The following is a 16,638-nucleotide window of genomic DNA, read 5'->3' on the forward strand; positions in this document are numbered from 1 at the left end:
TGTAGTTGGAAAGGAGCCTGTACGTCGGTACGGCTTAAGTGCGCTAATCTCTGAATTGTTCTTAAATGACGCCTTCAAGGTTTCCTGCCTCCGCTCCTGTAGGAAAAAGTTGCAAGCAAATCATCATGGTTTGGTCTGTAAAGTCACATACAAGAAGAAAAGGGAGCTTGTGACCAAGCTCTAGTTCTGGCTTTAGGATTTGGGCATTTGCCAAGGATTTGAGTGTCTACTCATTCAGGCAACGAAACTAATAATCTAGCAAAGTGTCTCCGTTGTTCGTGAAAGCAACTGATCTGGCTGTGATGTTCTGTCAAGCAAGGGCCATTCGCAGGCCAGACAATTCACATCTTTTAAATGAGCTTGGGAAAGAATGAAGGCCAGTCGAGGTGGTGTAAAGTTGTTTTTTTTAATATTTTAAAATTTCCTTTTGTATTAAAAAAAATATGTTGCAGCTGAGTTTAGTTAGTGTTTCTAGATGAAACTCAGGAAAACTAAATGTCTTGACTCTCCTGGGTAGAACTGTGGGAGTGATGGTCAAGTAACTTCGTTCAAGTTGTGCTTATGAGAGGCGTCTATTTCAATCAGGGCATAAAATTCTGCGAACGCCTTGCTCTTCCTTGCTCCCGCTGCTGCTTGTTCATCTACCCAGATGGGTATCAGAAAGCGGGATTCAGGTTTGGGCCTGCTGAGCGACGGGGATATTTGGTCTACCTATTTAAAACAACGGGATTTTTGCTGTTCGAATGTCGGAAACCTAATTACACCCTGGTAAATTCTCTTCAGTCTACCAAACACAGAAAAAAACAGTGACAGAATCTGAAAGGCCAGAAGAGAGAAAAGAGTTCCTAAGACCTAATGAATCCAAACTAAACACCTCTCCACAGAAATGTCAAACATTTCTCTTAGCACAAAACAAGGCTTAGAGAATTCCCTGCTTTTGTCTCTGGCCTAATTCCTTAAGCAGAGAGGGGGATTTTTCCTCTGGGAGTGTTATTTCACAAAGAATGAAACAGCAAATAAACAAAAGACTCTCAAAGAGAGAGACAGTATAAATAAAATTCATGACTCTTTAAAGAGTTTACACTGAAAGAATGTGGAGGATTATTTACAATTAAAGCACAGCTTCCAGAATACAGTTATATATCTAAAACAAAGAATAAGAGTTCATTTCATTTTGTTCACCAGAAAATGCACCTGGAGTTTGAAAAAAAAATTATGATCCTTCATTTTCTCAAGATCTTTTAACTGTTGTTTTGGTGATATTTATGCTTAAACCTTTTTGAACCATTAAGGGAGCATTTTCTTATTCATCGATACCTTATTTTCTTCTAAAGCTGCAGGTGCTTTGTATGACTATTCGATTAAAAAAAAAAAAAAACTAACTAAATCAGCCTGAAAGGTAAAGTTTCGAGGAAAAGTTTTGTTGTGGATGTGGTTAAGAGGAATTTTCTACATGTAACCAACATCTTCAAAATGTACTTTTGGCGGTAAAGATATTCTTTCGGCCGAACAAAAGAAAAGTTGTAAGCTATTAAGGGAAAAAGTTTGAATTAACAGCAAAGCAGGAGGAAGAACAAGTTTAGAATGATGTAGCAAATCATATGGTAATACAATAGGGTAGTTAATAACAGAAATGAGGTTAGAGAAGGGGTAACATGAATATGAAAGAAATGCACAATTTCGGCGCGAATGTATTAGGCAGACAGAAATAAGTGGTTATTAAGATAAAGAAGCAAAGGTTAAAGAAACCACTTGATTATAAATGATAGAGCAATTAGCCCTCTTTTCAAGTGTGTGTATGTGTGTTTACTAGGCATTTGAATTCTACTTTTGAGTGTGACTTCAGAAAAAAATGTCGATAATAAAGTTAAAAGCTATGGTACAGGGGCCATGCAGACAAATGGAGTTTAAAGGTAGAGTCCCAGAAAAGTGTTGGTCTTCTGGAAGGCTTAAGTCACGGGCCTGGGAGATGGGGCGAGGATTTAGGCACTCACAGAGTTTACAGCAAAGTTTAGATTGAGTCTTATCCTGACGTGCCTGTCTCAGTGAAATATCTGAAGCATTTGGCCCCACGAGATTAAAAGAACAGGGCTTATATTTAGCATCGCCTGCCCCCAGCTCCAACTTTGCTACTAATAAAATTCAGCTCTATGGAAAAGAATTTGAATTCCAGCTGGGCAGTTTTCAAAATAAGATGAAAAGTTAAGCAGGCAATTGGTGTGTATTTAGGGCTCAAAACACCTTGCCCCCTAGAAGACTTGAAGGAGTTAATCCCTTCTCAAGATAATCCACTAAAGAACATCCTTCATTATGATGTTAAAAGCAAGGATCAGTGCCGCGGAGCCTAACAATAGGACAGGGGGCTTTTCAGTCCTGACCACATTCTTCCCAGGTTAGAAACAGAAACTGCTGTGATTCCAAGCTGAAAAATAGAGCAAGACTTTTCTCTTATGTTAAATATTCAGATGGAAGGAAGGGAAAAAAAATTTACCACATTTAACTAAATTCTTCGTTGGATAGTTTTTTTTGGAGAAGAATCTTTCTGATTTTTTTTTTAATGATTATATAGTCAGAGAGGAATAGCTGGACAACTCAACAGTGACACAGTTTGGAAGCACTTTTGATTTCACGCAAAAGTGAATTTTTGATTTAATTGTACTAAATCACCCCCCCTCCACACACATACAGCCCCACCCCCCGCCATAATATATTCAATGAACACGAAACTCACTCTAAACTTTTTACCGATGTTCCATGCTTAAGTTGTTATTTGGTAAAAGTTTGATCCTGTGAGGTATTTTAAATTTGTGGTCGTATTTTATTTCCCTAAGTTTCTTAATCATTTTCCATAAGTAAGAAGACAAAGTATTTAGTTTATAAGCAAATGGATTAAAAAAATCCTGATTTAAAATCTTGGTTTTCCTTGAATATGTTTTGTAGTATTTGTAATACAGTTGACTGTTTCTTATTGCTTTCAAAATGTTGTGTAAGAAGGCAGTTTTGAAAATAAAAATAAAGATTCCAAATTTACAGTTACCAGAGGGGAAAGGTGGTGGGAAGGGATAAATTGGAAGTTCAAGATTTGCAGATACTAACTACTATGTATAAGATAGGTAAACAAGAAGTTTATACTGCAGAGCACAGGGAACTATATTCAATGTCTTATAGTAACCTATAATGAAAAAGAATATGAAAAGGAATACATGTACGTACAGGTATGACTGAACCATTATGCTGTACACCAGAAATTAACACAACATTGTACACTGACTGTACTTCAATAAAAAAAGATGAATAAAAAATAAAAATAAATAAAAAAGATTCCTATAAAAAATCTTTACCATAAGCACATATCTTAGGTGAATGAGGATGGTAAAGGCTATCCATTCTGAGCTATAGGAAATGTTTTATTCTCCTTTCTCCCTTCTTATTAAAAATGAAAGGACATTTTTTAAAAGGCGTATTTGTTTTTAAGGAACGTCATCCTTAGCAAAATTGAAACTAGAGAGGGAAAGGTGTTTTCCAAAGTACGTTTCGAGTGGAATCAACTGCAATTCATGAATGTGGGTGGGTTTGTATGCTTGGCCTCACACAAGGCAAATAAATCTCTTTTGTGCTCCTGTGGTGTCCCAGGCACCTGGGCTGGGAAGACCCCCAAGCTGGGTTGCAGCCTTCCAGTCGCTGAAGGTGAACGAGGGCAGTTCTGGGGCCACGGCTGGGCGAGCGATGGGGCGATAGTAAATCACTGGGACCAGAAGGGTTTTTGAGAAAAGAGAGGCAAAGATGGCTGTGATTTGGATCTGGATGGGCAGAAAGAGCCATCTGGAAACACTGAGAAGACAAAGAATTTGAAGATGAGAAAGCATATATAATACATAAATAGAAGTCCTTGAAATATGGTCAAAGTCCTAATATTATACAGGGGACTAGCAGAAGCTAGTATTTGAAATAGAATTCTATTCATGTTTTACTTCCCTGAGAAGCATCATGGAAATGGAAGAAACTTCAAAGGGCAGAATTTCAGTCCTTGTCAGCGATCTGACTTGCTTCTGTTTCTTTAAGTATATTCTCTGACAATGATTACACCTGAACTGTCGGTTAATAGGAAGATTGTCAGAGACAGCACATCAAAACCCACGCTAGTGAAATACATTGGTGGTGAAGAACAGAGGCCTGAAACTTGGCAGAACCTTAATGTATTCATGTGAGTTTGGGCAAGGGCCCTTGTCTTCCTAAACCAAAGTCTGTTCGTCTGTGATGGGTGAGTGGTACCAACTCACAGCATTACTGGGAAGATAAAAGAATATGATCTGTAAATGACCCAGTGCCTGACCTGTGATAAGCCCTCAGTTAAGTATAGACAAAAAGACAAAAATATATACATCTATTGCCAAATAGACATACGGACAATACATAAGGAATTCTAGACTCTCTTCCTTGTGAATATATGCCTTCCTCTTTTTTTTTAAACTGTCACTTGCCAAAAGCTTTTAGCCATTTTTATTTCTTGCTTATCACCAAGGCTTTCACTTTTTTTTTAACATAGAGTCCCATAATAACCTTTTTCTCCCCCCCTCCTGTATTACCCCTCCCGCATTCCCTCACGCCACTGGTAACCACTAGTTTGTTCTCTATCTCTGTGAGTCTGCTTCTTTTTTTGTTTCATCCACTAGTTGGTTGTAGTTTTTTAGATTCCACATCTAAGTGATATCATGCAGTATTTGTCTTTCGCTGTCTGACTTATTTCATTTAGCGTAATGACCTCCAAGTCCATCCCTGTTGGTACAAGTGACAAAATTTCATTCTTTTTAATGGCTGAGTAGTATTCTATTCTATCCTATATATGTGTGTGTGTGTGTATCTATAGCTCACGTCCTCATTATCTGTTCATCTGTTGTTGGACACGTAGGTTACTTCCAAAGGAACTTAATGCGTATAAGGTCAATCAAGGGATACACTTATTACTCAAAATTTTGATCTTGTAGCCAAAGTATTTTTCTTAGCCCATATACCTGTAGCTGAATCTTACTAAAAAGATTTAAAAAGTGAATTAATTAATATGAATGCATTGTCTCTTCATCATATATTTATTGAGCTGGTGTTTATCATGAAAAATGAAGCAGGATTTATATGACTTGCTTTTTATCTGTTGCTATCCCCTATTTAATCTTCACAACATTCATGTAAAACATTAGTCCCAGGTTTAATTATAAAAGATGAAAAAACAGATTAACAATGTGTCCCAGGGCAAACAGCTGGTGAGTAAGTAGCAAAACTGAACTGAAATCTCAAGCCTCCTGCTCTGGATGGCTTCTCCATGAAGCACTGAGAAGGCACTGAGGTCTTTTTGTACTTGGTTCTCCCAAGGCCTGACCTCCAGGAGGTCCTAGGAGATACTTGTGGGCTTGGACCCTCTGCTAACCTTAGCTTCTTTATCAGTGGAGATTCCTGGCTTCCCTTACCATTCTACTTGACTGACTCTACACATCCTGTACACTTCCTACTTACTGACTACTTCACTGTCTGCAGAAAGGCTATCCTGGCAGAGCATGGAATTCTGCTCGGGGCCTAAACATCCTGTATGTGCACATGGCACAGGACAAAATGTCCTATAAGTGAATGACTTAGACTTCTGCCTTGGGGCCAACGTGTGGGCTGGGTTGGAAGAGTGCCTTGACATTGGTAGGAAAACTGTGTTCCCTGGCAAGCGGGCCAAAGATGGAATCTGAGTATTTTTCACCTTCCTAGAGCACCATGCATTAGATGACAGTTCAATAACTACTAATTGAATTGAATTCGTTTGACAAAAAAAAAAAAAAAAAAGAAAGAAAAAAGTATGGCTGAAGAAATTTTCTTGGGTTAAGAAGTGATCTTGAATTCACAGCTTAATCAATAATGGTTTGCAGCTTCATTATTCCCCAGCTCTGAGTTGGTGCTGCTGGCTGCTTAGTTAGTTTTAAACATTTGCTAGGTACATAAATACTTTTCTCTTTAATGAGAATGAAGCTGGGCAGTCTGTGCTTTATCATTAAATTCCATTTAATTCACAAATGTTTCGGTTTCTGGTTAACCCTTTTAAAAAGTCATTTTTTAAGGTATTGCTTTTTTTTTTTTCCTATCTTCTAAAAATCAGGGATCAGACAACGGGAAGAAGCTCTTCTTGGCCAGAAGACAGAACACATTTCCATTAGTTGAACCAATAATTCAAGCTGCAGATTATCACAATTAAAGGCAAATTTGGGGGAAGATGATAGCCCTGGGTTCTATCTGCTACCTGACCCCAGATTATGGCCTTATATGGGTGAGCTTTCAGCTGCAGGAACACAAAATCATTGGTGAAACAGGAAAAATATTGTGCAGATATGCAAAAGATATTGACAATCATAAGAAAATTTACCACTTAATGTCTCTTGTTATCAATCCCCCTTCCTTGTGATTACATATTTGGATGCATATATTTTAAATACATTTATGAAAAAGATTGATAGAAATATTTTTCAAATAAGTGCTATTTATACCAATAATGGAACATTTATAGTCCATAATTACTATTGCTCACATCTATATTGTGAGGCAAAGGAAAGTGGAAATGAAGTAGAAGCCATATTTTAATAGATGGGGTTTGTTCCTAAAAAAAAATAACATGGTTAGTTAAAGTATGTACACACCAGCTGTCTACCAATTAAGACGTTTTAAATTCGATTATATATTAAATTATGAAAGCCACAGGGGGAAGTTCAAGGATTATTTTTAACCTCTAAGAAATTTAAATGTTTGTTGATAATTACAGAAATATCCAAATCAGATTAATTTTTATAACTAAGAAAATTAAATAATTAAAAACTGAGCATTATTAAAAAACTGTTTTTTTTTCAGAACTTTGCACAGCTGGAGAAAATATTTCCTGTCGTGTCTAGAAATAATTTTCCTCTGTAAATACACTTTACCAGCATATCTCAGATTATTTTAACACCCTCAACCAACAGACCCACTGTGACAGGCAAACTATAAGACAACCCCTAATGATTCTTGCCTGCTGGAATTCACACTTTTAGATAATCCCTTCCTTGAGTGTGGGTTGGTGACTTACTTCTAACCGGTAAGAATACAGCAAAAGTGATGAGCTATCACTTCCATGGTTACATTACATGAGATTAGAACCTTTGTCTTGCAAAGTAACTCTCTTCCTTGATGGCTTTGACAGAGCAAGGTGCCATGTTGGAGAGACCTATGTGGCAAATTGCTGAGGGCAGCCTCTGGCCACTAGCCAGGAAGGAAATAAGTCTCTCAGGCCAATAACCCAAAAGAAACAGAATGATGCTGACTGGCAACCAGATAGGCGAGCCTGGAAGTAACTCCTTCCCCGGCTGAACCCTCAGATGAGATCCCACTCTAGCGAGCATCTTGACTGCACCTTTGAAAGAGATTCAGAAGCAGAGGGCTCAGCTGTGATGTTTCTTGATTCCTAATCCACAGTCAGTGAGATGATAAATATGTATTGTTTAAGATGCTAAATTTGTGGTAGTTTTTTCTGCAGGAGTAGATAACTAATGCGGACACACACACCCATATACACAAATGCATACTATTTGGTTTTCACTCTGAGAAGAGCACCATGTGTAAGCCCACTCATATGGCTTTTCAAACAGCCCTGCTACTTTCCTTTCTTCCATGATCCAAGTTCTTTTCAGGTCTTTACTCCAAGTATGTGAGGAGGAGTCAGTGTTGTCATGCAATATGGACATTATTGCATATTTATATCTCTTGATCTAAAAGTAATTCTAGAATTTAATTTAAGGAAATAATCTCATAAGACAAGGGAATATCCTTTGCAACGTTGTTTGTCATTGTAAAACTGGAAATAGACTGAATGCCACTCTCTTAAAAGAGTAATTCCATAATGCTTGTATCCTTGTATAATAAATATAGAAAGAGCCACTAAAGAAAAGAAAATAAATCTTTACATATGGAAAGATATTTGATATCTATTATTGATTTCTTAAGAATTTTTAAAACTTGTTAAAAACAATTTAAAAACTGCTCTTATCCCATATTATATATGTCTAGGGTTAAAAAAAAACTTTCTTCAGCTTTATCAATATATAATTGACATATAATATGTTTAAGTTGTACAATATGTTGATTTGATACATTTATATATTGCAAAATTGATTGCCACCATGATGCTAGCTAACACCAGCACCACATCACATAATTAGCATAGTCCTTTCTGGCCGTATCCACAGGGGACTGGTTCCAGGACCTCCCTCAAATACCAAAATCTGAGGATGCTCAAGTCCCTTATACAAAATGGTGTATATTTGCATATAGCCCAGCATCCGCTCCTGTATACTTTAAATTGTCTCTAGATTACTTATAATACCTAATGCAATGTAAATGCTATGTAAATACTTGTAGGTGTGCAGCAAATTCAAGTTTTGCTTTTTGGAACTTTCTGGATTTTTAAAAATACTTTTAATCTGCTGTTGGTTGAATCTGCAGATGCAGAGCATGCAGATTTTCTGTGGTGAGAACATTTAAGATCTACTCTGTTAGCAACTTTCAGGTGTATAATACAGTATTATTAACTACTAACCACTGTTCTGTACAGCAGATTCCCAAAACTTATTCATCTTATAGCTAGACATTTGCACTATTTGACCAACATCCCCCTCTTTCTAAACCCCCAAGCCCCTGGCAACCATCACTATTTTAGTCTCTGTTATTATGAATTCAGCTTTCTTAGATTTTACATATGAGTGGCATCATATAGTAGCTGTCTTTTTCCGTCTGACTTACTTCACTTAGCATAATGTCCTCAAGATTCATCCACATTGTTGTCAAAAATGGCAACATTTCCTTCTTTCTCATGGCTGAATAATATTCCAGTGTGTGTATGTGTGTGTGTGTGTGTGTGTGTGTGTGTCTATCAATCACATCTTCTTTATCCATTCATCCATTGATGGACACTTAGGTTGTTTCCGTATCTTAGCTATTGTGAATAAGGCTGCAATGAACACGGTGCATCTCTTTGAGTTCTTGTTTTCATTTAATTTGGATACATACTCAACAGTTGGATTGCTGAATCATAGGATACTTCCATTTTTAATTTTTTGAGGAGACTCTATGCTGATTTCCATGGTAGTTTAACCATTTACATTCCCACTAACACTCTATAAGGGTTCCCTTTTCCCCACATCATTGCTGACATTTGTCACCTGTTGTCTTTTTGATGACAGCCAATTCTGAAGTGTGCAAGGCAATGTCTTGTTGTTTTGAGTTGTATTTCTCTGATAATTGGTATCTCAGGCTCTAAGACACATTGTTCGAAAAAGTCTGACACACACACGTGCACACACATTCACATTTGATTTTCTAGAAGTTACCTGTAACCTGCGCCAACTTAAGGTTTATTCAGGGCCCTTGGTTTCCTATTTGGCAGAAACAAATATATGTATTGTCAGCACATTAGTATGTTCTCTCCTTTATGAAGTTGAAAGACACATGAAACAAAAATGATTCGAAATTTCATCATAAAGTATCTACCAGAACAAGGTTCATCTTGCTTTTCTCTGAAAGGGACTAGTGTGATTTATCTCATGATCTAGCTGAGATTGCCTGTTTTTTTTTTGTTTTTTTTTTTTTACTGGATCCTGCCATCCTCCCAGCCACCAGAATGGGCCTCATTTGCCTCTCGTGTTCCTTCCTTCGTATCACGGAATAGGGCTTTCATACGTGGGCTCAAACACTCGAGCAGAGGGAGTGCTGGTGTGATTCCTAGAGGAACCACTTGTGCCAGACCACCTGGCAGCAGTGCGCGCTTGCCCGCCACGGGGCCATCTCCCCAACAATTTCCATCACACATTCCTGGCCGTGCGCTGAATATTTTACCAAAGACAAGCATCCAGAACACTATGCCTGCACAATAAAGGTTTTCCCCCCACCAGCTTCAGAAATGAGTGACAAGAATTTTATTAGCCAAGGAGATGTCTCTTGAAGCAACGCAACAGTGATTTTATTGCTGCCTAAGTGTGAAGCTTTATTGTGTACATATTTGTTTGCTTTTAATCATTCTGTGATCCCCAGATGAATGGTATAGAAATGTAAAGACTTTTTTTTTGAAAAGTTCAAATGATTGCCTAAAAGCGTAAAGGAATACAACTTAATGAAAATAAGTTTTCCTGGTTATATAGCCTATTTTGAAAAGCTTGAGGATAATACAAGAGATTTTCTTATTAATTATTAATACTAATCATTAGTTATTATAGCCTTTAATCCAGAAGGGTAAACAAGAAACCTAACATTCATTGTAAACAATTGATTTTATTCACTTGAGTTTTTGTAGAGAATGTGCATCATGAATTTTGAAGGCTGTCTTGTTCTATGTGAATATGTCATATTGCTGAATTTCTGGATATCAAGGAAGGTCATGGTAACTTCTTGTCTTCGGAATGTCACTGCACAGCTCAGTGAGTCTTTTCATTTCAAACACTGTCTGCAATGGCCAGTTTCTTCCCCTCTCCAAAATCCACAATGCTTGTTAATCAACAACTTTTGAGGCATCTCATTTTATACCAATTATCTCTAAGTCTTAACAGTGTCTCTTTGGTACTCAGCATACGTATCATTTCAAGTTTCAGTTCTCAAGTCTGATAAAACTAATAAACCCACACTGCCAGAGGTGGCACATTAAGCTGGTAAAATGGTTTTCATCTTAATTGGATATGAGCACTGTTATCGCTAATAACCCCAGGATACTTCTAATTGGACTCTCTCTCTCTCTCTTTTATTTTTAAAACACTAATCTCATTGACCAGCCTTAATTTCTTCATCCCCCACTCCCCGAACCCAAATCTTGAAATGCAATATGGAAGTATTCTTATTTCAGGAGGTTATTTCAACATTTTTTTTGTATGAAGCCACAAAAGGTAAACATTTTTGTCAAAATAAATGTTCCTTTTTTTAAGTTTTCAGAAAAAAGAAATTGTAGTAAGACTATCTTATTGACTTTGCAATAATGTCTCTAATGCAATTTAGTTAGCTGCCAGCTTCACCTAAGGAGACTAAATTCTCAATTTTCAGTCATTTTTAAAAGATGATGATCTTCTCTGTTGCATGATTTATTGCAATCTTAATGCAGGTTGTATATCAGAAGGAAACACTATTTTAAAAGTTACTGTACACACAAAGACAAGAGTTTTGTTTTATCTTGATTTTACAAATATTGGCAAATATATACAAAAATTACAGAGATTTGGATGTTGACATTATAGTCAAGAGATGAAAAACTGACGCGACTGCTTCCCCAGATAGCAGCAATTTACCTGCTAGTAAACACACACTGACCAACACAAGGATGTAAACACTTGATTCTATTCCACAACATCAATTTGAAACTAAATTTTGATGTGCAAAATCAACCCCTACTTTCCTTTTTCACTAGTCTTTTTAGATTCAGTAGCCTTATCCTTGGTACTAAAAGGATAATAAAATAAATAAAATTTTAGGGGGTGGGGGGTTAAAAAAAAGGAAAAAAAATCTTTCTGATTTCACACACCAGCAATTTTTACCCCAATAAGTATAAAACCTGGAGACTGCTTATGTTTTCATTGTTGAAAAATGTCATGTGAGCCATTCACTGGCAGAAATAATTTATTTTTAATAGATACCGTGATTTTTTTCTGGAGCAATATATATTTTATCAGTTGAGTGTGGGCCTTCAAAATTATTATCACTATTCCCATATAATTAAAAGTCTTTATGTAGACATCATTAAATAATTATGGATGTGCAAAAGAAATGCTTGCCACTTCTCCAATCCATAAAATGACAATTGAAAAAAAAACTATTCATTAATTTATATTTACATTTCTGGCAACTAAATGAGCAATGCCTGGTGCAAGGATGAATGTAGGTCAAAGGGCTTTCATAGAAAGTCTTTTCTAAAACCAAAGCTGTAGTACCATCACATATGCCTTTTATGTTGACTTAGAACATTGTATATCATTGTGACTCTAAAAAACATCTTTTGTGTGAGTATATAATACACACATGTACCTATTTATATGTAGGAGATATTCTGTATATATGTAGGTGTATACATATATGACATATAGGATGTATATGGTGAAAAGGATATTTATATGATATAAAACATATATATATATGCACACACATGCATATACTTATAATGGTGATGACAATGATGATTTTATGGAGTGGGAGTCACACTCCAAGATGCTCTGCTGGCCTCTGTGGAGAATATGCCCATGTGTGAGACAAGAGCCCTACCTTTCTTAAATGCATAATCTGGTTGTAGAAACTTATTATATATATATATAGTTTAAAAACTATATTAAAAACTATGATTGAACTATAAAGTGGAATATAGAGTTACACATGCCGTTAAAACAAGTCATAACTAAAACTTTGACCAAAAACTCTTACCAGGAAGGGAAAAAAAAACCTTATAGCTGCATGTAGTTGTGCTTTATGTATACACATTTACATGCATTTTACATGTTCTACTGTAAGGATGTTATGCACATTAAACACACACAAAAGGGCAATAAGAGGAATGAGATAAGGTGACATCCGTATTCATAGGAGTTCTGATATTCTTTTTCTGCCCACCCAATGGGGCCATTTGCCCACTTTCAAGACAATGGTAGAGAAAATACATGTTTTTTGATGCCTGTTGTAGATTATTGTGTTCCCCTTAGTAGATGTGATGGGCAAAGCCATTCCATTCCTAATGGAAGAAAGAAGGACAGAGAAAATGTTTCCAAATATCACAGGGTAAGTCTCATCTCATGCCATAACTGTAGGGTTCTGCCATTTCTTCAACAGTGGCAACTTTCATGTTCACAGGTCGTCTTTCCCATCACCTATATACCAGACAGTCTTACTCCCAAGGTATGGGACCCTACTCTCTCCCACCTTGCCCCTTGCCAAGATCCCAGCCCCTTGTCTGCCATTTCTTCCACTTGAAGAGTTTGCTTTTCAACTTCATCAAAGGCACTGGATTCAGGCTTCTGCATTACCTCCTAGTTCGTGGTCAGGAAAACTTAAGTAACTTGCCCAAGGTCAAGCAGACTGTGATGAGCAGGGCAAGAGCTTATGTTGCTCCTACCATTGGTGTTGTCTTCAGGCGAGGACCAGTGTGGGGGGATGTGCAGAGCATTCATTTCACAGGTGACCCTTTTGGAGACAGGCATTGTGCCAGGCTATGGGGACACATTGTTCAAGAAGACTGGCTAGGCTCCAACAGAACAGAAAGCTCATGTTCTAAAGGGATATGATGTCAAATAAACACACCCACAAATGAAAGAGAAGGTAATCTCAGAGAATGGTAAAAGTTTGGCAATTGAAAAGGAAAACCTTAGATGATAAGCTGGAAAGTGACATATCTGCAGGAAGGGGACAGTGCATAATTTAGGTGATCAGGAAAATAGCTTTGAGGAGCTGGTATTTGAACTGAAAACCGAAAAGAGCTGGTGGGGAAAGAATTGGGACAGAGAATTCCAAACTGAGGTAGAACCGTCAGGTGGACCTTCAAATGGAAATGAAAAACCTTAAGATGGAACTAAAGTTGCCATATTTAAAAAAACATAAAATCAACACTGGTAGCTGGAACATGGTGAGCCCTGGGGAGATTGTGTGAGGTGAGGCATCAGGTAGGACCTGGTGAGCCAGGATGAAGAGTTTGGATGTCACGATAAATGCATGAGGAAGGTGCGGGAGATTTTTAAGCTGAGGAGTGACATGGTCTAGTTTACGCTGTAGAGAACACTGGCTGCCATGCAGAGAACAGATTCTAGAATAACTAAAGGAGCAGCAGGGAGACCAGTTATGAGGCTGTTTCAGGAGCAGAGGCAAGAGATGGGAGTGATGGGGAGGAGGAGTGTAGCAACAGAGTCAGAGAGAAGTGGTGATGGAGACCGAAGGATCTTCTGATGGATTTCACGTTGGCAGTGTGGAAACGAGAAGGCTCGAGGACACGAGGGTTTTTGGCTAGAGTCTTATGCTGAGTACACTGAGTACACTGTCATACACAAAGATGAGCTAGAATGGAAATTTGGTGTGTGAGAAATCCTGAGACCTGATTTGGCCATATTAAGTGTAAGATATGTGTGTGAGATGGAAGTACAGATGTCCAGCAGGCAGTGGGATACCCGAGTCTGGAACTCAGTAGAGAAGCCAGACATAGAGATAGAACTTTTGGAGTCAAGAATGTACAGCTGGTGTTTAAAGCCGAAAGAACCGAATGAGATCATCTAGGGTGAATGAATATATAGTTAGAGAAGAGAAGAGACTCAGGGTGACTCCAACAATTAGAGAGAAAGGAGAAGAGGATCCAGCAGAAGGAGCTGAGAAGAAAAGACGTGTATTGCAATTGGACTTTTTAAAAGAAGACCCCCAGGTCCCCCAAGTTGTGTTTGCATAATCACTCAAACATCTAATTGAGCACATACTATGGAATAGCACTCAGTTGGATCTGACGATATAAAAGTAATTGACTCACCATCTGCTGGGAAAGAAACATGAATATTGGCAGTGCCACTTAGCAAATTTGCTTCCTTTTTCGTCCCTAGACCTGACTGCTTGATGTCCCGACAAAGACAGCTTATACTTGGCTGATCGATATTCTGGTCCTGCTGCTCCTTTTCCCCTGGGTCTCACCCCTGGGTCTCACCCCTTGAGACTACATTCAGCTAAAGACATGTGGGCTGAGTAACTTGGAAACCCTTAAGAGACCATGCAGAGGCCTCAGGGAGAGAAGATGCTACTGCAGATCAGTCCCCTGGGAACGGGAAGGTGATGGTGGGAGGAGCGGCGGGGATGTGCGAAAGGAGTTCAAGTTGAGTCCAACTTGAGTTTTCTTCCCAGTTTCCTAAGAGAACTTACAAATCCTTCCAGCTTCCTTGCCACTGTATCACCCCTACCAGCTCCAATTTCTCCCCTCCCTCTCATATTTTTCAGTAGGATTGGTTTGGGGAAATTTGCCACTCTTCTGGAAAATATGAGGAGAGTTCACTTTATATTAGGTCCTCAATCAGGCAGCTTCACTCCTGAATCTTCTTTTGCTAGAAACAGTCTTTGATGGTTTACAAAGTTATCACACATGCTTCATTCGTGTCTTTAATTCCTGACACCTATACATTTAATAACTACTGAATATATATTTTATGTACAGATAAATTTACATGGATAGAAACACTACTCTTACCTGAGGACTCATTTGCATTTAATTTAGAAGTTACGCTCATTTTACAGCTTGACTTGGGAAGTTTTTTTTTTAAAATAGCTATTTTAAACCGTTATACATTTTTATTTATTTGTAATAGTTATACATTTAGATTTATTTATTTTTTTATCCTCTTCTTGCTTAAATCCAAAAAGCATTTAAAGTGGCTGGTTATGTCCAGGCAGGCTGATATGTCTTTCTTTGCACGGTTTCACTGTATTATCTCCAAAGCAAAGGGAACATATTTGGTGATTATTTGGTTTATTGGATGGGTTGGAAGTGTTTTTGGTCTTAATTATTTGGCCACTGGTGCTGCCAGGTTTTTCTAAATAATTGCCTCCTTCCACCGTGGCCACGCCTGTCATGGCTCCCTTTGTACCATTTTCAGGATTCGGGACAAGCCGTGAATGAATTCAGCATCTTGTTTAGCACCTCCATTCGGCCCACGCCTGGGCCAAGTGCCTGAAGGTCCAGCAGCAGACAGCCCCTGTACTGACCTCTCTCAGGAGCACACATTCTAAGAGAACACAAGTGGCTTCCATGTCATTTCTACCCTCTGTTATTTTTCTGTCACTAAACCTCAGGAAATGATGATTTAAAAAACACAGTGCAGTCGTTCATCCTCCCCTAAAAGTTCACATATGCTCTACTTTCCTATATCGGAAATCAGTTAAGGTAAATATACCCCAGACCATACTTGGTGTGTAATGTGCGGGCAAAGTAAGTTTGCAAGTCATTTCTAAAAGTCTCTGCATATAAAACAGGGATGCAATTTCAAAATACCTCGCTAGGCAGGCAAAAAAAATATATGATAATAGCTACTACTTGTTGCACACCTGCTATGTGCCGGGAACATTTTGACGTCACTTACATATGTTATTTCATTTAATTCTCACAGCAGCAATGGGCGGGGCTGCCTTAGGGAGGCACGCTTGACAGTGTTAGTACATCCGCAGGAGAAGCTGTGGCTCAGTCTGCTTTTTCCATGTGAAATTGGAGCTTCATAGTGTTATTTTTACTAATTTGTTTGTTTGTCTATTTATTTATTTTTAATGGAGGTACTGGGGATCGAGCCTGGGACCTCATGCATGCTAAGCACGTGCTCTACCCCTGAGCTCTACCCACCCCCTCCATCTATAATTTTAAAATATTCAGCCTCTAGATTTAAAAACTATCACATTATATACGCATGTTGTCTTATATACATAGTATTTTTATATAAGTATTATTTTATAAGTACATTTTATTTTATATGTGCATTTCATTTTATGTATCACATCATAGTTATTATACACTGTGAGAGCCATGCAAGGCACATTTGTGGGCTGGTTGCCACCTTGGGGCTCAGTGGGCAGCCTCTGGGACATAAGGTCTAGAGGCAGCTCGGTGTT

This window comes from Vicugna pacos, chromosome 27 (genome assembly GCF_048564905.1).
Source record: "Vicugna pacos chromosome 27, VicPac4, whole genome shotgun sequence".
Lineage (NCBI taxonomy): Eukaryota > Metazoa > Chordata > Mammalia > Artiodactyla > Camelidae > Vicugna > Vicugna pacos.